The following is a 27,528-nucleotide window of genomic DNA, read 5'->3' on the forward strand; positions in this document are numbered from 1 at the left end:
ACAGTCCAACTCTCACATTCATACATGACCATAGCCTTGACTAGACAGACCTTTGTTGGCAAAGTAATGTCTCTGCTTTTCAATATGCTATCTAGGTTGCTCATAACTTTCCTTCCAAGGAGTAAGCGTCTTTTAATTTCATGGCTGCAGTCACCATCTGCAGTGATTTTGGAGCCCCAAAAAATAAAGTCTGACACTGTTTCCACTGTTTCCTCATTGATTTCCCATGAAGTGATGGGACCAGATGCCATGATCTTCATTTTCTGAATGTTGAGCTTTAAAGCCAACTTTTTCACTCTCCTCTTTCACTTTCATCAAGAGGCTTTTTAGTTCCTCTTCACTTTCTGCCATAAAGGTGGTGTCATCTGCATATCTGAGGTTATTGATATTTCTCCCAGCAATCTTGATTCCAGCTTGTAGTGCACCCAGCCCAGTGTTTCTCATGATGTACTCTGAATAGAAGTTAAATAAGCAGGGTGACAATATACAGCCTTGATGTCCTCCTTTTCCTATTTGGAACCAGTCTGTTGTTCCATGTCCAGTTCTAACTGTTGCTTCCTGACCTGCATACAGGTTTCTCAAGAGGCAGGTCAGGTGGTCTGGCATTCCCATCTCTTTCAGAATTTTCCACAATTTATTGTGATCCACACAGTCAAAGGCTTTGGCATAGTCAATAAAGCAGAAATAGATGTTTTTCTGGAACTCTCTTCCTTTTTCAGTGATCCAGCAGATGCTGGCAATTTGATATCTGGTAGAGTTGAGCAAATCTGGTTTTAAGTTTTCTTTTGAAGGCTAGAAATAAAACTAATGTGTAAAAGAGGCAAATATTAGAAGCATCTTATAGAGTTGTTACAAGAATTAGGATGTCTGCCATTACTAGTTGATACCAATTATTAGTGAGTTAAGAATCTTTTCAAGTTGTTTCCAGGAATGAAGACATAAGAGAACACAAGGCCAAGGACTCAGTTGTGTTACAGCTCTCCTTGCATGGAATAGTAGGAAGAAGAGGAGAGGCAGATGGGGACAAAAGAGTAATTAAAGAGGCAAAAAGAAAAGCAGAACAGGAATTTGTTATGAAATCTAACTCTCTGGTCATGGCGGTCAAGTTTGAGCAATACATAAACCAAGGTCATTGTGAAGAATGAAATCACCTCTGAGAGGGAGGACCATTCTTATATAATTGGGACTACAAATACAAACTCATAAAAATTATTCTGATTTCCCACAGACCCAATAAAATAAAAGACCAGGAGTCCTAGGAACCAGGGGTCAGCAAAGTTAACTGAAGTATGATGTTACATAAGGGGCTTCCCTGATGACTCAGATGGTAAAAAGTCTGCCTGCAATGCAGAAGACCCAGGTTCCTTCCCTGGGTGGGGAAGATCCTCTGGAGGACAGAATGTCTACCCACTCCAGTATTCTTTCCTGGAGAATCCCATGGACAAAGGAGCCTGGTGGGCCACAATCCATGGGGTCACAAGGAGTCAGAGATGACTGAGTACACTGAGCACGTGGGGAGTAAATGGCAAAGATAGAATTTGAGCTCAGGTTTGTCTGGATTCACGTTCACAAAATTTGGGACATGCAAAACGAAAAATCCAATAGTGAGAGATGTGAAAATGATTTTTCCCTTTTCTTTAGAAGTCACGCCTAGCTATTGAGGTCAGCAACTATTATGGAACTAACATTTTGGCAAATTCTTTTGTGTCTTTAAAAAAGCATAGATTAAACAGGAAGAGATGCTACAGATCAATAAATTTACATATTTTGTAATTTCTGGGTCTCTGCTGCATTGTTCAGTGAATACAAATGCAGTAAATACTTGGTCACAGATCATATTTACATAACTATAGGCTGACAATGCAGAGTCAGAAAGTATCATTTTCTATACTTTAAGAATTACAAGGATATGAATAAGCGTTTTCTTTTTTCCTCAACAGTGGTTATATAAAACAAACATTTATGAAAATTTTAAAAGCTTGTTTCAGTGCAAAAATAAACAGTTTATAAGACAAAGACGATAAATAGCTAAGACAGTTGAATGATTACAATGTACATACACACACACGATCAAAAAGCGTGGTTAAATTGCACACTGAAATCACGATAAAAGAGGAGGATTTTATTGCCAAATAATTAAATCCCTCTTTAAGTGTACTTTTTTCTCCCTGTACAAGCAAATTTAAGATCTTATTGAACCTTTTTGTTTTTCTCAGAAAAAATATTTGCCAGATTAAGTCTATCCTCAGCAGGCAGAGTTTTCACAATTATTTGGCTATTTCTGTTTATAAAAATGTCCTGTAGAGGCCATGCCTGAGTTTGCAGATCTATTATTTATATGGTGTGGGCAGGCAGGTGAAAGAGGGAAGTCATGAACTCTTGCAGCTCACAGAATAGTAGCCATAGTTAACATTTACTGAGCATGTACTAAGTGTCACGGGCTGCGTGAATGCTCTAAGTGGATTGTCTTCTTCAATTAACTCGATGAATTAAATATGAGAAAGCTGAAATGTAGAGAGATTAATCTAATTTCCAAGAATCAAATAATTAACAAGTTGCTAGGCTAACATTCAAAGCAGCTACAGTCTGTATTCCTAATCAAGGGTTACATTCTTCATTTTCTTATCAAATCCAAGACAAATTGTCAGTCCAGGCCTGCACACCCACTGGTTGCTAGACTAATGTAAACTTAACATTGGAAAAAATCTGGTACCTCTTAAATTTACATCTATGACATTTTTCCCTGATAGCTTTGAATTTTCTAACAGTAAAAGATATTTTCTAATGAGCCTATGCTATCAGTAACTGACAGCTTTGTAATAAGATTTTTGTTATTATTAACCATAAAGGCAACAATAACAGCATTAAAGAACAAGATAGTGGCACCTAATATACACGGAGCATTTACATACGCCAAGAGTGATATTTAAAGGGTATCTGTGGCTTTCGTCTTTTCTTTGGGCATTTGCTACTCCAACTGGTCCAAGTATTTAAAATGCCTGTCCCTCTTCTCTCCCTATCACATCACTTTGGTCAAAGGGAAAAGACCTGACCTAAGCTCAACTAATCAATATTCCTTTCCTAGGAGTTAGAATCTTGAACATAAAGATAGAAGATAATTGCAGTTATATCATTCAAAATAACCCCATAAATGGCCTGTGAGTTCCCATGTCTGAGACACCCAGAAGTATTCTGACTTTCCTGTGACCAATAAGCTTGTGGTTGTTTTCTTTTGTCTTGTTTTGTTGTTAGCACAACGTGGTATTTCGACTTATATGGTTGCAAATGAAAAAATATAATTCTGGCTCAGTACTTGTGGTTGGGGTTATGATCACAGCATTCAAAAGACAAAACTGAAGCTCAAAAAAAGCCAATGGAAAAAGAGACCCGGATATATCAGATTCTAATGCCAAAATTATTACCCAGTGTCCACAACAGTGAACAGTTTTTGATTTTACTCTGCTTACAAGCTAGCAAGTTAATCTGCATAGTCTCATGGACTGACAAGACACGAGACTCTTAGTTCAGAGACAAAGGATGCTGTTCCTCACAGCCGGAGTGGTAACCAGAGCTTTATGATCGTTTGTTTCGGTTCCCCCAGCTTCTCCCTTCACCAAGTCTGAGGGGTACAGGAGAGGAATTCTGGATTGTGGGAGTCACCACTGTCATAGTACGTGGAAGCAAGTCTGCTTTGTGTTAGAGGTGTGGAGGGGGTTGTTGTTCAGTTGCTCAGTCGTGTCCGACTCTTTGTGGCCCCATGAACTGCAGCACTCCAAGCTTCCCTGTCCTTCACCATCTCCCGAAGCTACTCAAACTCATCTCCATTGAACTGGTGATGCCATCCAACCATCTTGTCCTCTGTCATCCCCTTCTTCTCCGGCCTTCTATCTTTCCCAGTATCAGAGTCTCTTCCAATAGTTGGCTCTTCGCATCAGGTGGCCAAGATATTGGAGCTTCAGCTTCAGCACTAGCCCTTTCAGTGAATATTCAGAGTTGATTTCCTTTAGGGTTGACTGGTTGGATCTCCTTGCAGTCCAAAGGACTCTCAAGAGTCTTCTTCAACACCAAAGTTCAAAAGCATCAGTTCTTCATCACTCAGCTTTCTTTATGTCCAGCTCTCACATCCATACATGACTACTGGAAAAGCCATAGCTTTTTCCAGTGGAGAGGGTAGAGAGATTATGTCATTCCTCAAGGTTGCTTTCTGCTCACAGGAAGAAAGGATTCGGGTATGAGAGCTCAAGATCTTGCCTTCTTGGCATCCACAGCAAGCATGTGCTCTAGCTGTGTGGTAAATGGCTTCTCTCAACACTAGCTGTGCTCTACCACTTTTCAGACTTTGAGGTGGCCTTATTCATCTTCCAATAAATTATGAATTTCCCACCCCTCTTTCTTCCTGTGTCCCGCTCCTGTTTTACAGAAGCAAATTGAGTTAGAGAATACAGGGAAAGACTCAATTAGTAGAGGCACCAGCTCTGCTTAGAAATATTTCAGGACCTTTTCAAGACAGTTAATAGGCATAAATTTCATGAATAGTGCATAGAGCACAAGAGAGAGACTATAATCATATTTGGTTTAATATGCTTGTATTTTGATGCCTTAGACAGAAACAACACAGGAACCAAAACCAAAGTTGATGTGTGGGCACACATAGCTGTGTATACTCACTGGGAATAAAAAGCATAATCACTATCAGTGAGTATTTTGTTAATAGTTGTTTACTGAGCATTTGGTTTAGTCCAGGTACCCCAATGGGTGTGATGAATATAGGGGTGAACTAAATAAATTTGGCTCCTGTGCTCAGGGGGCTTGTCATCTTTGTGATATTTTGGAGGAAATCTCTTATTCATGGAAGACTAACCTAATGCTTGTGCAGCCCTTGACAAGGCAAATCCTTTCATGCCCACCATGTAATCCCTAAAATCATCTAGAGATGATGGTATTAAAGGAGCCGAGCAATCTATAGATTCAATGCAATCCCTATCAAGCTACCAATGGTATTTTTCACAGAACTAGAACAAATAATTTCACAATTTGTATGGAAATACAAAAAACCTCAAATAGCCAAAGCAATCTTGAGAAAGAATGGAACTGGAGGAATCAACCTGCCTGACTTCAGGCTATACTATGAAGTTACGGTCATCAAGACAGTATGGTACTGGCACAAAGATAGAAATATAGATAAATGGAACAAAATAAAAAGCTCAGAGATAAATCCACACACCTAAGGACACTTTGTCTTTGACAAAGGAGGAAAGAATATACAATGGAGAAAAGACAATCTCTTTAACAAGTGGTGCTGGGAAAACTGGTCAACCACTTGTGAAAGAATGAAACTAGAACACTTTCTAACACCATACAAAAAATAAATTCAATATGGATTAAAGATCTAAACATAAGACCAGAAACTATAAAACTCCTAGAGAGAAACATAGGCAAAACACTCTCCGACATAAATCACAGCAGGATCCTCTATGACCCACCTCCCAGAGTACTGGAAATAAAAGCAAAAATAAACTAATTAAACTTAAAAGCTTTTGCACAACAAAGGAAGCTATAAGCAAAGTGAAAAGACAGCCTTCAGAATGGGAGAAAATAATAGCAAATGAAGCAACTGACAAAGAATTAATCTCAAAAATATATAAGCAACTCCTGCAGCTCAATTCCAGAAAAATAAACGACCCGATCAGAAAATGGGCCAAAGAACTAAACAGACATTTCTCCAAAGAAGACATACAGATGGCTAACAAACACATGAAAAGATGCTCAGTTCAGTTCAGTCGCTCAGTCGAGTCCGACTATTTGCGACCCCATGAATCGCAGCACGCCAGGCCTCCCTGTTCATCACCATCACCCGGAGTTCACTCAGACTCACATCCATCGAATCTGTGATGCCATTCAGCCATCTCATCCTCGGTCGTCCCCTTCTCCTCCTGCCCCCAATCCCTCCCAGTATCAGAGTCTTTTCCAATGAGTCAACTTTTCACATGAGGTGGCCAAAGTACTGGAGTTTCAGCTTTAGCATCATTCCTTCTAAAGAAATCCCAGGGTTGATCTCCTTCAGAATGGACTAGTTGGATCTCCTTGCAGTCCAAGGGACTCTCAAGAGTCTTCTCCAACACCACAGTTCAAAAGCATCAATTCTTCGGCACTCAGCCTTCTTCACAGTCCAACTCTCACATCAACATGTGACCACTGGAAAAACCATAGCCTTGACTAGATGGACCTTAGTCGGCAAAGTAATGTCTCTGCTTTTGAATATGCTATCTAGGTTGGCCATAACTTTCCTTCCTAGGAGTAAGCGTCTTTTAATTTCATGGCTGCAATCACCATCTGCAGTGATTTTGGAGCCCCAGAAAATAAAGTCTGACACTGTTTCCACTGTTTCCCCATCTATTTCCCATGAAGTGATGGGACCGGATGCCATGATCTTCATTTTCTGAATGTTGAGCTTTAAGCCAACTTTTTCACTCTCCTCTTTCACTTTCATCAAGAGGCTTTTTAGCTCCACTTCACTTTCTGCCATAAGGGTGGTGTCATCTGCATATCTGAGGTTATTGATATTTCTCCCGGAAATCTTGATTCCAGCTTGTGAAAAGATGCTCAACATCACTCGTTATCAGAGAAATGCAAATCAAAACCATAGTGAAGTACCATTTCACGCCAGTCAGAATGGCTGCTATCCAAAAGTCTACAAACTATAAATGCAGGAGAGGGTGTGGAGAAAAGGGAACCCTCTTACACTGTTGGTGGGAATGCAAACTAGTTCAGCCACCTTGGAGAACAGTGTGGAGATTCCTTAAAAAACTGGAAATAGAACTGCCATATGACTCAGCAATCCCGCTGTTGGGCATACACACTGAGGAAACCAGAATTGAAAGAGACACATGTACCCCAATGTTCATTGCAGCACTGTTTATAATAGCCAGGACATGGAAGCAACCTAGATGTCCATCAGCAGATGAATGGATAAGAAATCAGTGGTACATATACACAATGGAATATTACTTAGCCATTAAAAAGAATACATTTGAGTCAGTTCTAATGAGGTGGATGAAACTGGAGCCTATTATACAGAGTGAAGTAAGCCAGAAAGAAAAACGTCAATACAGTATACTAACCCATATATATGAAATTTAGAAAGATAGATGTATAGAACAGTCTTTTGGACTCTGTGGGAGAGGGCAAGGGTGGGATGATTTGGGAGAATGGCATTGAAACATGTATACTGTCATGTGTGAAATGAATCACCAGTCCAGGTTCAGTACATGAGACAGGGTCTTGGGGCTGGTGTACTGGGATGACCCAGAGGAATGGAATGGGGAGGGAGGTGGGAGGGGGGATCAGGATAGGGAACACATGTACACCCGTGGCAGATTCATGCCAATGTATGGCAAACCCACTACAATACTGTAAAGTAATTAGCCTCCAATTAAAATGAATAAATTTATAAAAAAACAAAAAATAAAATAAAATTCATATGAAAAAATATATAAAGGAGCTGACAAATAAGGAAACTGAGGCTTAGACTAGTAATTTGTTTGCCAAAATTTGTACCTCTAGCAAGTAATTGAATCAACACTCACAGAATACTTCTTAGAAATCTCATTTATTAATTCAACAGATACTTATTGACCTCTGTGTGCTAGGCCCTGCGTTGTGTGCTGAGTACACAAAGGAGATGGCTATTTGGGCCTCCCATGTTCCTTAATATCATAAGATACTTCCTTATGTTGTTCAGCTTTTCTTTCCTTCACCTGGTAAATCTTCTATCTTCCAGATTCAAGTTGATGATCCTCGGCACAGTCCTCCCAACCCTCAAATGGCCTCCACTAACTTCTGCTTTGCTGTAAGTAGTATCGTTCATCATATACTTTAGTGTAGGTTTCTTAAATATACAGATTTCAATTGAGCTTGGTGCTCCCTGAGGGGAGACACTATATCTACTTTTGTTGACTGTGTTTTTTCCAACATGTGGCCGAGTTTCTGTCCCATATTAAGCACTCAGCAAACTGTTTGAGTGAATAAATGAAAGACTTGTAAAAGTATTGTAAATATGATCTGTGGTAGGTATCATTTAGGTTGCAGACAGTGATAGGTGTTGTTAAGCCCATTATTCAGGAGGGGAAAACTGGGTTCAGAATGCTTCCCAGGAGCCCCTGATATGACACAGCTAACACAGACAGAGCTGGAGCTGGAGCCCAGGGCAATGTGGTATCCAAGCCGGTACTCATAGCCACAGAGGGGTTTTTATTTGTTTTCTCCAGGAAGTAATTTTTCTCTGAGAGACTTTTATCCCCTGCCTTTGCATCCCGCACACACCTTGCATGGACTTACAGATTGTCCTTTTCACAGGTCCGTAGCCTGATTCTCAGCTTCATGCTTCCTTTCCTCCCATTTCCAGCTGAACATCCAAGCAGCACACAGCAGGAGGTGGTATGGAAGGAAACGCTGGCAGGGGAAGAGCCTGTAATTAAGCAAACAAGCAATAGCAGACAGTATCCACAGGCATTGCCACCTGGATTGACCTTCTAGCCAATGCAAATGTGACCTTCTAGAGGCCTGGGTGTTGGGGGCGAAGTGGTTAGAAGCTTTAGCTGCTGCAGCAGGAATCACCTGGGGGAGATGTGGGGAAGACTGGAGAGAGACGACTTTGTTTATGGGAGCCATTGTTTCCTGGGCAGAGACTGCAGGCCTAGTCTTCAAAGGCCTGCTGCTGTTTTGTGTGTTCAGAAGCAATTTGGAAAATGCCATCATGTCAACTTTATTTCCTTGCTCTCTAGGGGTACTCTGTGGTTGCCCATAAATAATCCTATCTGAGGCTGAAAGTTACTGTAAGGTGTTCACTGCACTGGGCTTAACTTCAAACGTATAGGAGCCAGAATTCTAATGAACTTTATAAAGCTCATTGATTTTTTTTCTAATGATAAAAATAATACATACTCATAGAAGAACTTGAAATTATAAAGTATCAAGCAAATGAAAAAACACCTCTAATCTAGGTTTTATTGTATATTTGCTACATGTTTTACCTCAAATTTCTGAAAATATATGCTCGTCTGTCTCTTGTGCTCGTCTGTCTCTGCTAAAATGTAGTGTTTTGCTAGGAGATTTGGCACTTGAAGCATTAGGTACTTTATGAGGTATTAACACTCTTAAACTCATTGTGGCACTATGTCTTCTTCTAACTCCAATACAAAGTAAAATCTTGGTGAGTACAAGTGCTGAGACTACTTTTTGCAGAATCCATGAGTTCCAAATCAAGATTCAAATTTATTCTATTTTTCACTCTCTCATAGACTTGCCAATCAAGTCTTTTCTAGGACTTTGTACATAATTACACCCTTTAAATAACTAAGACTAGCTCTATATGAGGATGTTATTTACTATGGGGAAGATCTGCTGAACATCCAAATGGTCCGGAAAAAGCCACTCAAGGAAAGAGTTGCTGAATGAATGAACGGTGTGTGAATGGATGTATGAATTCTTTTGGATCTTCAGTAGGTTTACCTTCACTTTAATTTTCCCCTTAGTTTACTGAGCGGGTGTGGAATGTTTTCACAGCGGTTCTCAGCTTAGGGGTGATTTTGCAATACGTCATTTGACATTTTTGTTTTCACAACAGGTCTGGGGAAGTGTGCTTCTGGCATCTACTGTGTAAAAGTCAGAGATGTTGCTAAGCATCCCACACTGCTGTTCCCCCTGCCCCATGTGGGCCATGCCCCGCAACAAAGAGTTATCAAATTGTTCACCACTGAAATGTCATTAGTGCTGAGAAGCTGAGAAACATTCATTTAGCATAAACGTGAGTATGTTTCATTGGACTCAAAGGGGAGATCCCTCCAGGTCAAACCTGGAGGATTCTTGTGTGCAGATAAGCAAGATTATAAATGTGACAATAAAATGATGCCATCTCTTCTATTAGGGAAAAAAAATCATCTTTTCTTGGTACAGATGGTCTCATGCCTGTAAATCTGCCATTCTTTCAGTAATCACATGAAGAAAACGAATGATTTAAAGCAGTTATAAGCTTTATCTTGCAGAGGAAAGTGTGGATGTCTGAAGAAGAATAGTAAACATAAATTCTGTTTTACATCCGAGAAGCAAAGTCATTTAGAGTATAACACAGCTTCCATCTGAACTATGGCAGAAAGAGAGGTGTAGGATATGATCAATGATTTTAAATGATTTATGAGTATTTTTGTAAAGGAAGTTCAAAGGCCTGGGCAGAGCCCAGCCTTTCTGATGTGCCATAATAGAATTTTATGCTGTTTTTCTCACAGTCTAATAAAGTTCAGCAGTATAAGTAGATTGTTACCTTGTATTAGTACTTTCTAGGCTGCCTGTCAGAATGTTTTATTCAAAGAAACAGATTTATATTTCACAAGGAAATGATTTCTAAAGCTCTCCCATTAATAATTTTTTCATTGAGAGAAAAGCCAGATTCAGTCATTCCACCCATAGATTCAGCGATTAGCCCAGAATGAGCCCTTACATGAAATACTTTTTTGGTATTTAAAAAGGGAATAGTATTTTAATGCTATGAAAGGAGAACACAGAAAAATGACTGGTCTTTTTACAGAAAATTCTACTTATGACTTCCTTTCCTTTTTCATCACCAAGAAATGGGCTGATAGAGAATATCCCTAACACTTAATGTTGCCCAAGTACATGGTTGCCAATGCAATGAACTTTCCGTCTATACGTGCAGGGTATCCAGAAGGTACCTAAGAGAAAATAGTCATGATTAGCAAAAAATAATATACTGTTTGCTTGGGAAAAATCTTCTTTCTTCTCTCTCTCCTCATTATTTTACTGCTTCAACAAACCATTAATAGAACACCCACTGTATTCCTAGTACTGTTTTAGGATCAGAGAACACAACGGTGAAAGGCAAAGCAAGTAAAAGAAAAACTGTTTCTATGTTCCAAGCACTGTCCAGGGTGCTGAATGGATGGAGTCGTCAAGTGCACGTGTAAAGAGAATTTGTATGTAGAGAACGGCATATTAGAAAAGGACAGGTTCAGAAAATGGGACCCTGGCTTTTATATATTATTATGGCTCTTTGGCTCTGTGACCTTGACTAAAAACTTTACTCTTTCCTACAAAATTATTTTCAGATGTAAAGTCAAAATCTTATGTAAGTGAGATTACTTATTTGATGAAAGTGCAGCCTGCCAGGCTCCTCTGTCCATGAAATCCTCCAGGCAAGAATGCTGAAGTGGGAAGCCTTTCCCTTCTCCAGCGGATCTTCCCAACCAATGGATTGAACCCAGGTCTCCCGCACTGCAGACGGAGTCTTTACTGTCTGACACCAGGGAAGCCCAATAAAAGTGTAGCCTCCAACAAACATTTAACTCAATGCAGTACATTAAGCATTCATGAAGTAAGTATACTGAACTAGTACATATCGAATGACAGTGAGGACTGAGATACAAAACGGAATTCGGCCCTTGCCATCAAGGTATTATCAATAAGAAAAATAAATATACAAACTCATTATTTGACTGTTAAGCTAAAGGAAACCTGTTGTCAGGTTTGATGTAACAGGAGAAAACTTTATGCCTAAATCGCTAGTAAGGATGTATATATTTGTATGTTTCTATACATGTATACAGAAGCTAACCTGCTTAAATACACCCTCAGTGAAACATTTTCTGCTTACCTCTCCAGATCCACTTTCTAGTTTTTTCCTTCTTGTCTTGTGCCATGAGAGGATGACATGTAGACTATTTACATGGAAAGGAGGGTGGAGAGTGAGCTTGGGGTGTATAACCTCCCAGATTGTCACTGTGACTCACTGCAGGCTTGTTCTCTCTTGTAACTGAAGTTCTCAGCTACCATAGAATGGCTCTCAGCACACAACCTTGTCCATTTTGAGCAAACCTTTCCCTCTTTTTTCCCTGTTTTGGCCACAGTGTACTGTCATATCTTCCATGGGTTCTATATCTTCTTTTTTATGTTTTAAAATATCGTCTTTGTTAAACTGTCCTCAAATTATCCTAGTTTCACAGTGCCTCATATTTATAGGTGGGGCACCACTTGATAAGGGCATCCTTGGTGGCTCAGATGGTAAAGAATCTGCCTGCAATACAGGAGACTTGGGTTCAGTCCTTGGGTCGGGAAGATTCTCCTGGAGAAGAGAACAGGTACCTGCTCCAATATTTTCACTTGAAGAATTCTGTGGACAGAGGAGCCTGATGGGCTATAATCCATGGGGTCGCAAAGAGTCAGACATGACTGAATGATAAACTTGATAAACTCTGTACCACCTTGTATTATTATGTTACCTTAAGGAACCATTTATTGCACATTTACTATGTGTCCAACTGTACAAGTACTTTGCAGATTGCAATATTCTATGGAGAAATAATAGTTTCATCATTAGAATCTATGTAACTTTCCCAAAGTCTGCAAAGTTTATGATATTTCCACCAGTTTTTGCTCACAGTAGAAATGATGTCATATTATAAGACTATGAAAAATTCTGGGGCAATGGAAAGTGAGATGGGAGGTGGGCAGGGTTCTAATTATAATCATGGTGATGGTGATGATGATGGGGTCACAGACTCGGACACTACTGAGTGACTGAACTGAACTGAAGCCACGTAGCACTTACATCAGCAGATGCTCCATAAATTTTCAAGTTCTTTAACCTCTGTCATCGTTGTCACGATCATCAGTGTTGTCATCATTATCACCATCATCATCACCATCACCTTGATCATAATTAGAACCCCGCCCACCTCTCATCTCACTTTCCATTGCCCCAGAATTTTTCATAGCCTTATGATATGTTGCTTATTTAATTTCCATATTGAACCTATGATGTAAGTAGCATTGATAGCCTCATTTTTTATATGCAGTTCCACAGACTCCTTCCTATACTTTCGTTCAGGGAAAAAAGTCACCATCTCCCACCGGTTTTCCCTATTCCACTTGACTCCTGGTCTTGTCAGTATCAGTTTAATTTCTGTCTGTCCCTCCTGGAAAGTCTCTTCAGTCCTTGAATATTACTTTCCTCATCCTTCAGTGGGAACACTGAGAAGATGTTCTAGATATGTAGACTGGCCAAGAAACAAATTGAATCACCTTTTGAGGGAGTGGTATTTAAATTAATGAAAATAAAATTGTGTAAATACCATTGCATGTATTTGCACAGGTAGCTTTAAAAATTGAGATGTAATTGGCATACAATGTTGTGTTAGTTTCTAGGTGCACAACATAATGAACTGATACATGATTTGATACATAGGTTGTTGATACATAGGTTATTGTTGTTTAGTTGCTAAGTTGCGTTTAACTCTTTGTGTAGCTTTTGGTCAAAACTATCACTATAAAAAAAAACAAAAAACCAAACCAATCCTTTTAGAAACTGCTAGATATGATTGGAAAGACCAAGAAAAAAGAAAACAAGCCCAAATCTTTGTACTTTGCAGAATCTGACTCCATGTTTGATGTTTGTGTAAAGCCATCTTTCCCACAAATATCTTTACATATTTGGATTACAGAGGGCAAGACTGAATTGTATAAAAAGCATGGGCTTTGAAGTCTCAGCCAGAATTTTAATTTAGTAATATCTGTCACTGCAACTGTGTGACCTTTTGTAAGTTACTGAATGTCTCTGAGTCCCAGACTTTATCCCTTAACTAAATCGTACCTGCTAAGACTGCTAAGAAGATGAAATGTGGTATTGTATTAAAACACTTAGCACATAACAGGAACTCAAAAAAATAGTGCTGAAAGTTTCTGCTTCCAGAATTAATTTATAATCATGCAGAGGTAAGAATTAAATAGTTTTGGACAATTCAGTTTCTAGCAATTCAGCCAGAAAACACCATAACTTTCCCTCAGTCTTTTACTGAACTTCTCATGACTGGATTGCTTTGAATGGTACAGACAGGCATAATATGAGGCTGGGCAGGGCAGGGCAGTGGGTAAGGCACTACTTTAGAATCAGCTTTCCTGGCTAATCTTGGGCAGATCACTTAACTCCTTTGTGCCTCAGTTTTCTAATATATAAAAGAAATATAATGAAACTATAGTAAAACTATATAGAGTTGCAGTGAAAATTAAAATAAAACATGAAATCAGTCAATGCATGTAAATAGCTTAGGTTAGAACATTGTCTAGATCTAATAAAAGCTCAATTAATGTTATTTATTACTATCATTATTACTAGCCCCTTTCATAGGTAATAGGATGAGAAAAAGCTATGTTAAATAAAACAAGAATACTTATCTAAAGACACTGGGGAAAAATGACACTATATGATTATCAATAAGAGTGTAGGAGGGACAGGTAGAGAGTGTGTGTTTAAGATTTTATAGTATTTTTCATGAATCAATGAAGAAACTGATCATTGACTTTACCAATTTAATAATGAAATGATTACTTCATCACCTATTGACCTTGTGGTCATGAGAAATCCCTTTGAAATGTCAAGATGTGAGTTATTTCATCAGTAAATTGACATAATACATATCTGAGTATTAAATTAGGTAATGTGTACATCTGGAATATTTTTCCATATATCTCTATCATTCTTAATTAATTCTTTTTATTACTTAATTCTTTAGTTCTTAACTATTATTTTCCCTCAATCCCTCTCCATAGCAGAGGATATCTGTAGGAGCTGTCGAGTGGATGTGGCATTGTGGAAAAGTATTAAAAGCCCATAGATGACTCAAAATAAGAGAGCAGGAGTCAACGGATACTTTTTCTTTCATGTCTCCAGGGAATACACTGTCCAAAGGGTCCAGTGGTATCATCATAGCCAACTTGATAATGCACTTTTTTACAAGGAAAAATACCTTTCTCCTTGATTTCATTCTTTCTTGTCCTGATGCCTGTTTCCCATGCATGCTAAGTCGCTTCAGTCATGTCTGACTCTTTGTGAGCCTGTGGACTGTAGCCTTGTGGACTCCTCTGTCCATGCAATTCTCCAGGAAAGAATACTGGAGCGGGTTGCCATACCATTCTCCAGGGGATCTTCCTGATCCAGGGACTGATCTGGCGTCTCTTATGTCTCCTGCATTGGCAAGTGGGTTCTTAACCACTAGTGGGCCACACTTCCCATGATCACTTCCCAAATACGCCAGCTTGTACAACAGCTCCTTTCCTAGTGTGTACGCTGAAGCTAAGAAAGAAGTCGTTAGAGTCATTCAGAATATGAGCATGGACTTGCCTGATCCATCCCATATTTAGTATTCTCTAACATTATGGGAAAAAGATAATCAGGAGTTTGTAAATCTAGACCTTATATCAGTTCAGTTCAGTTTAGTTGCAACCCCATGGACTGCAGCATGCCAGGCTTCCCTGTCCATCACCAACTCCCGGAGCTTGCTCAAACTAATATCTGTCTAGTTGGTGAGGCCATCCAAACATCTCATTCTCTGTTGTCCCCTTCTCTTGCCTTCAATCTTTCCTAGCTGCTGCTGCTGCTGCAGCTGCTGCTAAGTTGCTTCAGCATCAGGGTCTTTTCCAATGAGCCAGTTCTTCACACCAAGTGGTCAAAGTATTGGAGCTTCAGCTTCAGTATCAGTCCCTTCAGTGAATATTACTGGTTTGATTTCTTTGATGTCCAAGGGACTCTCAAGTATCTTCTCTGACACCACAGTTCAAAAGCATCAATTCTTTGGTGCTCAGCCTTCTTCACAGTCTAACTCTCACATCCATACATGGCCACTGGAAAAACCATAGCCTTGACTAGATGGACCTTTGTTGGCAAAGTAATGTCTCTGCCTTTGAATATGCTGCCTAGGTTGGTCATAGCTTTTCTTCCAAGGAGCAAGTATCTTTTAATTTCATGGCCGCAGTCACCATCAACAGTGATTTTGGAGCCCAAGAAAATAAAGTCTGATACTGTTTCCATTGTTTCCCCATCTATTTGCCATGAAGTGATGGGACAGGATGCCATGATCTTTGTTTTCTGAATGTTGAGCTTTAAGCCAACTTTTTCACTCTCCTCTTTCACTTTCATCAAGAGGCTTTTTAGTTCCTCTTCACTTTCTGCCATATGGGTGGTGTCATCTGCGTATCTGAGGTTATTGATATTTCTCCCAGCAATCTTGATTCCAGCTTGTGCTTCATCCAGTCCAGCATTTTGCATGACGTACTCTGCATATGTTAATTAAGCAGGGTGACAATATACAGCTTTGATGTACTCCTTTCCCAGTTTGGAACAAGTTGGTTGTTCCATGTCCAGTTCTAATTGTTGTCTCTTAGCCTGCATACAGATTTCTCAGGAGGCAGGTCAGGTGGTCTGGTATTCCCATCTCTTTCAGAATTTTCCAGTTTATTGTGATCCACACAGTTAAAGGCTTTGGCGTAGCCTTTTATCCCTGAAAGAATCCTAGAGATGGGGAAAGGCAGAACCCAAAGAGTAGGGTAACAGGCAGATGGGATACCTAACTCCGATGTACATCCAGCATTCCTCTTTCATTGTTTTTTCATGACCTTCAGCAAGTCACTCTCCTATTCCAGTGACCCATGCAAGAGAGATGAACACAGCCAGGTTAACTTCATGTTACCTCCCATCTCTGACTAACTTTTAAAATACGGCTTGTAATTTTGCTGTTGCTGGATCACAAGTATTCTAGTTTTAATGTCTTTCTTTCTGTGTCAGTAGCAATTTATGCTTGAAATCTTCTAATGTCATTTTATTGGACTACTGGAAACATAACCGAAATGGCTAGAACGGCTGTAGTTTAAAAAGGAAAATTGAACACCGCCCATATGCACAGGTGGTGGGGTCACAAATAGATGGCAGCCATGACTTAGGATATATACAGAATAGAGAAATGCTTTCCATGAATTAATAATTGAATGCATGAGCCTCTGGTATATGGTTCTATTGTCTGAAGGAGAAAATTATCCTATTGTTTACTAAGGGAGTTGATATTTGAGAATGTCAGTATTGTTATTTTTTAAATCAACTTCTCCAGCTTTCTGCAAACTCTATCCTAAATGTTAGACCATCAGAATATAAATTATGATGTTTTTCTTGTCTTCAACAGTTATTAATTAATATGATAGTGAATTGAATAATGCAAAAATGCCTTCTTTAAAATGGTGGTTAAGCATATTATTACTTGGTTAACAATGTCTTCAAAAAGAAGTCCAAGTCCATCATTGTGTTAAGATGATAACATGTGAAAGTACCCATTTTTATTTACTTTCAACATTTGATTAACACTTGCTAAGTTGCTTCAGTAGAGTCCGACTCTTTGTGACCCTGTGGACTGTAGCCAGCCAGGTTCCTCTGTCCATGGGATTCTCCAGGCAAGAATACTGGAGTGGGTTACCATGCCGTCCTCCAGGGGATCTTTCCAACCTAGGGACTGAACCCACGTCTCAGTCTCCTGCATTGGCAGGCAGGTTCTTTACCACTAGCACCACTTGGGAAGCCCTCTCTATTTGCCAAAACTTATCACATGAGAACGACTTTATTTTATTCATTATTGCCTTTTTCAAACCAGTCACAGTGCAGATCATCCCTATAAGAGGCATGTTCCTTTAGAACTGTTTCTTGTGGTGTCTTTCTCCTTTTTTTTGCCTCTCTTCTTCTTGGCTCCTATGATACCCTAGATCTCCATCGCATTCAATTCTTCTTTAGGTGGAATTATCTTATGCTTCCTATTTAAAAACAGGGGAATGGCTGGTAATGTATTACAATGATTCTATATATATACACACATATATACATTTTAAAAAATTAGCAATGAGAAATTATAGAGGACTCAATTTTTTACCCAAAGCAGTACTTGCATTAATTCTGGTTCTGAATGTGCTCATTCCTTCTGCTCTTTTCAATTAAACTTAATGATGGCTTTATGTCTTGCTTTACCTATGCATTCATCTGCAGATGTTCTCATGCCCGTTTGAAGCCAGATGGGGCATAAATCTTAAATAAATAAATAAGTAAAAAGTATGATAAAAGATCACTACCCTGGTTAGCTTTATACCATAAAAATGAATTCAATAAGCATGTAAATATATGTGAATTCTGAAATAAAATACCATCTGCTTTTGTAGGAAAAAGACACATTAATTTTATATCACAACATGTTATCCTGTGGAAATTCAATTCAGTGATATAAATAAAGAAAGTATCTAAATATGTGGAATGCTCAAGTTATCTTCCTGCTCTTGCCAAATTAAAAAAAAAAAAAAAACTTTTTTTTTTGCAATAATGTGCACTTAACTGAGTTAGATTTTAAACTGTCTGGAACTGGCAGATTTCCCCAGAGTTGCATCAGATATCAGAACCAAGGGTTATTAACATTACAAAGAGCACCACTGTCCTACAGTGTCCCCTTTATCATTTTGAGCAGCTGCCTCAAGGCAGCGTATTTAACCTTGGGAAATGTGATAGAAATTCTGGATAGTCAAAACCTGCCAGCACATTTCCTCAACTGGGATCTACGGTAAAGCTTTATTTAGCTGCGACACAGGAGAAAGATGAGCCTCTTATTATCATTTGATGTTTATCATTTCCATTCATCCCTTCTAAGTCCCCTGAATACTGTTACTTTTACTTACAAAGAGCAATATTCCATTTGCTGGCAGGACATTGTTTTCCCCACTGAGAATGTCATTAAAAATAAAGGCCTCTGAGAAAGGAGAGCAAATATTAAAGAATAGATGCCCTGATTGTTTCCTTCCAGGTGTTTTAGAGCAAGATGCTAAGTTTGACTTTTTTTTATGGTAGAACTTTATTTTCTATTTTGGCTGAAGAAAATCTGTTGTTTGCTTGATTAGGGCTGGTGACCGAATAGCGAATAGGCATGTTTAGAAATGACTGGTGACATAACCATTGACATAAATCTTTTAAAAAGTGTATTTGGCAAGACTTCATAATAGACTTGAAACCTTTTGTAGCTTTGATCCAGTAATTTCAGTTCTGGGAATCCATCTTATGGAGAGAATATTATTTATTAAGAGAATGAGCTATTATCATCTCTTTTTAATTCTTCACACAGAATGAATTCAGTCTTACAAATAAGGAAACTGAGGTACAGAGAGTTTTAGCAGCTTTCCAAGATCCCACAGATGGGAAACCAGAGATTCATATGTTCAATACTGGGATCTAACATCAGTGCGTGAGCACAAAATCACTAAAATCTCAACCCTCTGTGTAATAATGTCTGAAAATATTTGTTGTCTTGTATTTATGATGATCCAAAAGTTAAAAACAATATAAGGAAAATGGGTAGGTAAATTATATTATGCAAAGTGTTATAAACAAAGTTTTTTATATTGACAGCTTTTAAAAATAATCCTAACTCTAAATGTATGACAAAACACACTTGTCTAAGCTACAATTAGCAACCAAAAAAACCCCCAAACATCAAAATGTCAATAGGGATTATATTCATATATAAGTTGTACAAATATGTTCAAATATTTATCCCAATTCCACCTTGTTTTTTTCTATATTTTGTTTTTCTCCATAATGAGTATATTATTGTAGAAATAAAAATGTATTCATTTTAAACACTGACATTTAAAGATATCTGTCAAGGACACTGGAAACATTTATCCTTTAAAGTTAAGGATTTCCTCTACTTTCTTTTATAGGTCATTCCATAGTTGCAAAAAAGAGTGAAAATATTGACTTTCATCCTCATTTTTCCTTGGTGTTTCAAGAATCATAGGACTTTCTGATACCAGGTCAATGTACTAATCTGTCTGGAAGGTTAGAGAGAACAAATTTCGCTTCGGATCACAGAGATTTAGATTTACTAAAATTTCAGGTTATGTACACTTAGTGACATCTGGTGTCACATTTCATGCTAAATATAGGATATAAAAACTATTTTATCACTTCCACCTTAGCAAGCAAGCCAGTGTAAGATGGCGATTGTATCTGTAAACTGTCTGCCTACTCAAATAAAGAAATTTAAGAGAAAATGCATTCTTTGGCACCTAATTCATAGTAAAATTTGCAAACCCTAATATTTGCCTTAAGAAATGAAGCTGATAGAGCAACCTGATCAATTAGCCAGTTTACAGTATGTTTTATTTCAGTTCCATTAAAAAAAAAACAAAACTTTTTTTAGGCAGATGATAATCCCTCACCTTGAGTGGCATATCTCTGATCCCCAAGTCTGAGATTAAGCTTTGACTCGATGTGTCTCCTGGGCCTCCTCACTCCCCAGTTCTAACCTTATCTCATACTTCTTTCTAGTGTGGAAAGATTTATCCATAAGAAGCTGATCTGTTTCCTGTCCTTAGACCCTCTTGGTGCAGTATTCACTACCCTCTCCCATCAGAAAGTTTACTTTCTCCTTTTGCTTTTCACTTCTGAATTCTATATTTTTTCTGGTATGAATTGTATCTCTCTTTATTTTGCTTGCCAGACTAAGTCTTAAAAATATAGATCACTATCCAGTTGAACCTTCTGTGATGGTGGAAATATTCTATATTCATGTTGTCAAGTAAGGTAGCCACTGGCCACATGTGGCTGTTGTCCGCTTGAAATGTGACTTGTGCAATTGAGGAACTAAATTTTACATTTTGCTTCATTTTCACTTAAATTGAAATGAGCACATATAGCTGATGGCTACCATATGAAACAGTACAGATGAACGTATATTTGTTGAGTAATGGAATCTAATCTATTGTTATGTTTACAGAGAAAATGGAGCAACCAGAGCATTCATGTACTTTCTCATTTCATCCATAATCTCTTTCTTCTATCACCTTTTCACCTTTCTTCTCCTCCTTCCCTTTCAGCAAGGATCTTTAACACTTGGTTGGCCATTGTGGAGATAGGACATTTTGAGGACACATGTGAGAAATGGTGATTATTTGCTCACAACAATCAAATGGAAGGAATTGACACTGGGAAAAGCTCAAGATTTTCCTTCTCTTTTGATCAGCTTCACCTTCTAAGAGGAGGAGCTCTATCTGAGGAGAAAGTCATGTAAATGTGACAGAGGGGTCCACTAGGGAATCTAATATTCATGAACCCAGATCAGCTAATAAGTTCTCTTTACTGTGTACGCTAATTTGCAATTGGTTTCTGTGTACTAAGAAGTGCGCCCTAGTTCAGAAGGTTAGCATGAAGATCATTGGGAAGCACTAGGTGTTGAGAAGCACTGTGTAGAAATTACCCGAAAAGCATTATTTTCCTTTTTTCCCTGAACCTCTCCTGATACCAGGCATAGTGATATACTCTTTTACTGGATCAATTCTTCTAGTGCACGAATCTCATGTTTTTGGAGACAAAAAAATGTATCACAGAGCCCATGGTGCTCCCACATGCCCTGCCCTCTGTTTCTCTTAAACACTCATACATGTGAGTTGTGTTTGGATCTTTTTGATATCTTCCTTTGGCTTGATGCCATGTGATAGGCTATACAGTTTGGTGGTTTCTGTGCTGGGCACAGCTGTCAGTGTCTCTTTTCTTCCTTTCAGAGAATCTGATGATATTGGCAAAACATCAGAAAGCAAGTCAGAGAATAACTGGGGTTTTTCTTTAGCAAAGGAGAAATGGAAATATCATCTCCCAGACCTTTCCTCTACCCCAGCTATTTTTTTGGTCAGTGTCTCCATTTCACTGATGAAAAAAATCAGATTTTTTTTTTCTTTATTTTTCCTATTCACATGTCCCAGTGCACAGGGGGAAGCCAAATTGTCCCATTTTTATTGCCTTACTTGCTATTTTAGCACAATACTGTGCTTGAAGTTATAGCACAAAGAGACAGCTGTTACACAGAAGGCACATGCCTTGCCTGCTGGGAATAAACTCTTTGGATTCATCCCTGAGCCATGGGCTGTGAATCAATTTATTAGTCTCTTCTAAAAGGCAAATGGAAGTGGAAAGACTGTCCTCTCCAGTTATTCAGGTGACTAATATTTGGCTCATTAACATGGTTTGGAATTGCAGTGCAGCAACCATTGGAAGGGCTGATGTTGAAGCTGAAACTCCAATACTTTGGCCACTTGATGCGAAGAGCTGACTCACTGGAAAATACCCTGATGCTGGGAAAGCTTGAGGGCAGGAGGAGAAGGGGATGACAGAGGATGAGATGGTTGGATGGCATCACTGACTCAATGGAGATGAGTTTGAGTAAACTCTGGGAGTTGGTGATGGATAGGGAGGTCTGGCGTGCTGTGGTCCATGGGGTCACAAAGAGTCGGACACGACTGAGCGACTGAAATGAACTGAACTGAACTGAACCAAGTTGAGATCAGTCTGTGCCGTGCTGTGCTCGGTTGTGTCTGACTCTGCGACCCTATGGCCTATAACCCACCAGGCTCCTCTGTCCAAGGGATTTTCTAGGCAAGAATACTCGAGTGGATTGCCATGTCCTTCTCTAGGGGATCTTCCTGACCCAGGGATCTAACCCGCATCTCCTGTGTCTCCTACATTGCAGGCTGATTCTTCACCTGCTGAGTCGTTGGAGAAGCCCTTGAAATCAGTCTGCTTAATAGCAAAGGGTAGAATATTGAAAGGTCACAAAAAGGGAGAAGGAATGATGCTATGTGAGATTGAGAGGGGATAAATGTAAAAGTTCTTTAAGTAAATAAGAAATGAATGATTAGGATAGGGGGAAATAAACTTTATAAATGGCCAAAAAAGCCATTGGAATGCTTGTTGAATGCTCAGTATAATAGATATTAATATAAAAGCCAAACAATCTAATATGTCCTTGAACAATGTTGGTAGATAAGTAAGGTCCATAATGTTGATAGTAGTGAAATATGGGGTTCACTTTACTATTGGTGATAGAGTTTAGTTTTAACTCTACTCAGTGCTAAGTGATTTGCTAACATAATCTTATTTACTCACTATGATAATTTCAGGAAATATTGTTAATCCCATTTGACATATGAGTTAACTGAGACTCAAATTAGATGAAAACCTGACCATGCTCATAAAGAGTTGGATTCAAACCCAGGAGTGTCTGAACCCAAGCTTATTGCCTTAACCCACACCTTGACACCATTCTGGAACGGCAGCCTGCGAGTGGACATTGACTAACAATGCTGCACAACTGGCTTTCTTTAGCCAACAAGCTCTAAATGTGAGCCTCATAATCTCCAACACATTTCCTATCCTTTATCTTGTCTCTCAACTTTATGAGCTTCACCTTTTCTTGGCTTCTTTTGCTGCCTTACTCTATGGTCTTTCATAGACATGGGGAAGACACACTTGGGGGCTCAGAGTAAGGGCAGGTCATTGCAAAGTACTTTAAAGAGTCAAATGGATGGAAAGATGGAGGGAGAGTTAGAAAAAATTGGTAAGAGCTTGATTTATGTAGAAGTAGAGGGAAGACCAAGCTATTTGAAGTGAGTAAATAATGATAAATATTTTTGAAAAGTATTTTAAGTAACAAATTCCTTTTCTTGGTTTTATTTGCTATAAATGAATACTGGCTATTTTATGGGCATTAATAACTACTCAGGAATTTAAAAAAACACTGTGCCATCTAAAATTAGTGTTCTTAAAGTATTTTTCAATATTTTATGAAAATGAAGACATACCATGTCTTAGAGCAGTTCTGCTGGAAGCAATTTGGGAAGTAGCCCAGGGTTTTTTTCTTTATTGTAACTGTTTTATTAGAAGAGGTTGACCTCTTATTTTAGAAGCAAACTGTTCAGTTTTCTCTACTTCCATTTCTTGATCTCTAGAAGAGTAAATGTTGGCAACTTTCAGAGTAGTTTGATTTCAGATGAATGTCCTGAGGCTTTGGAATTGAAGTTAAAAAGGATTTCTGTGAGTCAAAGATCCTGTTAGTAATATTTTTGTGTCTTCTAAAAACTGAGGTAAAATTCACATAACATCAAGCTCACCATATTAACGATTTTAAAGTGTACAGTTGATTGGCTTTCGGCACATTCACAGTGTTGCACAACCGTCATCATCAGTTAATCCCAGAATATTTTCATCAGCCCAGAAAGAAACCCTGTATCCTTTCCCAGCTTCCCTCTTGCTCACAGCCCCTGGAAACAACCCATTTATATGCTATTCATATAAATGGAATCATAGCATATGTGACCTTTTGTGCCCAGTTGCTTTTACTTAGCATAACGTTTTCAAGGTTTAACCATGTTGAAGCAAGTAGTTTTGTGTTTTAATAGGCTTGAAAAAGTCCAGATTTCCAATAAAGTTTGAGAGCTAATGGCATTAACTTTCATGTAACCTTGGATATACTTAAGGAGTTTTATTATTTCTTTCATAACACCTGTCTGCATCCAAGACATCTCTTACGATGGGTTGGTGCCCCCCTCCTTTTGACCTCCAAGAAGTCTTTCTGTGCAAGTGTAGTCAGGAAGGTCTCCTTGACTTCAAAAATGAGAAATAAATGGTCTTTTATCTGAGCAGGGCTCAACTCTTCTCTTGCTCCTGCTATGTTGGAGTATCTGTCCACAGGGGATGACCTCTGGGTACTTAGCCTGAGGCCCATCTATTTCCTGCCTCAATATTTAAACACACTATAATGATGTATCATAGTAAGGGACCGCAGTATATGCAGGATTAGGAATCGTGAACAAAGAGTGTGCTCTGTGTAGAGGGCAGGCTAGCATCCTGTGGGCTCCTGTCATCCTTTCATAGATAACAAGCCAGAGGGGAAAGAAAAAGCCAGAGGCAGGTCACATGATTCACTCAGGGGCACCTTGCTGTTTGTTTCCAGACCTATGACTGACCACTTTTTCCTCTGTCTCTAATCGCTGGCTTTATAGTGCAGCTTTTGTGGGAATATCTCAATATTCATCATTCTGTTTGGTGTAGACATCCCTTTATATTAGTTACTAAGATGCTCACTCTCTCCTTTAATTGTCCCATTGCAGCTCTGCTCTTCTTACCTTGGAACTGTTCTTCCACCACATTTTTCTCTGCGCATTTTTCTCAAAATAGAGCGTGACATATTTTAGATTCTCCACACATTGATTATTGAATAAATATAATAGCACATAGTGAAGTGGTTAAAAACATGTGCTCTGGAGTCTGACAAAGGTCCATATAGTCAAAGCTATAGTTTTTCCAGTAGTCATGTACAGGTATGAGAGTTGAAACATAAGAAGGCTGAGCACCAAAGAATTGTTGCTTTCGAACTGTGGTGCTAGAGAAGACTGTTAAGAGTTCCTTGGACAACAAGGAGATAAAGCCAGTCAGTCCTAAAGGCAATCAACCCTGAATACTCATTGAAAGGACTGACACTGAAGCTGAAACTCCAGTACTTTGGCCACCTGATGTGAAGAACTGACTGACTGGAAAAGACCCTGATGCTGGGAAAGATTGAAGGCAGAGAAGGGGACGACAGAGGATGAGATGGTTGGATGGCATCACTGACTCGATGGACATGAGTTTGAGCAAACCCTGGGAGATGGTGAAGGACGGGGAAACCTGGAGTGCTGCAGTCCATGGGATCACAAAGTGCTGGACACGACTGAGCAACTGAATAACTGGGTTCTGAGATCCTTATGATGCATACCTGACTCTACTACTTGTTAGCTGTATACAATCTTGGGCAAGTTAATTAGCTTTTATGAGCTTCAAAATTCTCATATGTAAAATCAGGATAAAAATCAGCTTATTCTATAAGGACACACTAGCATTCAATAAGATAATGCTTATCAAATGCCTGGTTTATAGTAAATGCTTAATAAGTATTTGCTACAACTACATATATTACTGTAACTCATCCTGAAATTCTCTGGACTCTTAGAACCACTTCATGGATAGGATTCATTAAGTCCAAGTTTAATTTTTCAATTAGCTGCAGAATTTATTTTCTCTTTAGTTAAGTTTTTATTTATATTCTTCTGGAATAATAGAATCCTAGTACAGTCTCCCTTCCTATTATAAAAATAGGCAAATGAAATTATATACTTATTCAATGATTATGTATTGAATATCTGTTATGTGGTAGGCACTATTTAGCTACTGAAGATGCAACAGTGAGCAATAGAGATAAAATTTCCTGCTCTCTTGGATATTGTATTCCGATACTTAAAATTGCTAATATGTATAAAGAAATTATGCTGTGTCAGAAACTTCCCAAAGCCCTTTATAAATATTACTCTTTTTAGTCATTTAAACGACCTTATGAGAGAATATAGTTATCCACATCTTTACAAATGAAACTGAAGCACAGAGACACTATGGATCTATTGTGATGAAGTAAGTGACATGGCCAAGAATTTAACTGCGGGAGTTTGGCTCCAGAGCTGTGCTTTTATGCTAATATATGCTAATATATATTTATAAAATATAGAATATAAAATATATATTTATAAAATATAGAATATAAAATATATATTTTATGCTAATATATATATATGTGTATATATAAATGAAAATTTGGTGAAAAGGCAAATATGGGGAAATAGGACAGATTTTTGCTTAACTAATATTGACCATCATCAATTTGATACCAAAGGGTAAACTAGAATGGAGAACCGAAAAGAAAAAAAACAGTACATTATAATCAACAAAGCTAGAGAGTATTTGCCTTAAAAAATAAGTTAAAGGCCATAAACATCTAGGCCCTTTCCTCCAATGCCTTTGAAAGATAGTTAAAATAAAGTTCCAATAATGTTATTTTTAAAAGTGTAGAAAATATTTCCAAAAAGTACTAAGTACTATGTGAGAGTGGAAGGTGGCCATTAAGGTAACTGTCCCAGATATCATTGCATGAGAGAATGTCTTCAATACACAGTTGCCTTTCCAAGACTTTTCCCTGTACTTTCCTGGTGGTCCAGTGGCTAAGGCTCTGTGCTCCCAATGCAGGAGTCCCAGGTTCGACCCCTGGTCAGGGAACTAGATCTGACATGCCTGCATAAAAGTTTGCATGCCTACCTCAAGATCCAACATGCCACAACCAAGACCTGGTGCAGGCAAATAAAGAAAGACATGAAAGGCTTCTCTGCTGGCTTTCCATCATCTATCATGCCTTGGGAAAAACCTGTGAGCTTCAAAAATAGGATTTAACCTGCTCTGAAAGTAAGCCCACAATGGAGTCTCTGGCTTTTAACTAGCATTTCTATGCAAACTCTGTTAATTGTCAATGTGTACTCCATACAGGGACACAGCAAAATGCCTGCGGCAAGATAGGTGCCTGATATAAGTTTACCTTTTATTTTGAATTTTAGGAAAAATAACATTTTATTGAAAGAGTAATCAAGCATTGTGATATTTGTACCCTCAACCCCGCTCTGAAATTATATTCTTCCCACCTTTCATGGTAATCTGTTGTTCCATCATTTTAAAAGATTACTAGAAACAAATTTTATTACAATGTTATACAACTTAATTTTCTTCCCCTACCAGCCCACACCTATATACTTTCCCTTACATCATCCTCTCCATATTTATTGCATATTTATCACTCCACCATTTTTAATGTTGTGCTCAAGCCCTGCTTAGTCACAAAAAATATCCCTGACAAGTTCAGGTTCAGGCACAGTTTTCTCTTTAAACTCTTAGCATGGTTATCTAGGTTTCTTAACAATCAAATGAACGTGTCTAATGGGGGCGGGGGGACATGTGGGGAGCAGTTGTAAAGCATAGAT

The sequence above is a fragment of the Budorcas taxicolor genome, chromosome 18 (genome assembly GCF_023091745.1).
Source record: "Budorcas taxicolor isolate Tak-1 chromosome 18, Takin1.1, whole genome shotgun sequence".
Classification (NCBI taxonomy): Eukaryota; Metazoa; Chordata; class Mammalia; order Artiodactyla; family Bovidae; genus Budorcas; species Budorcas taxicolor.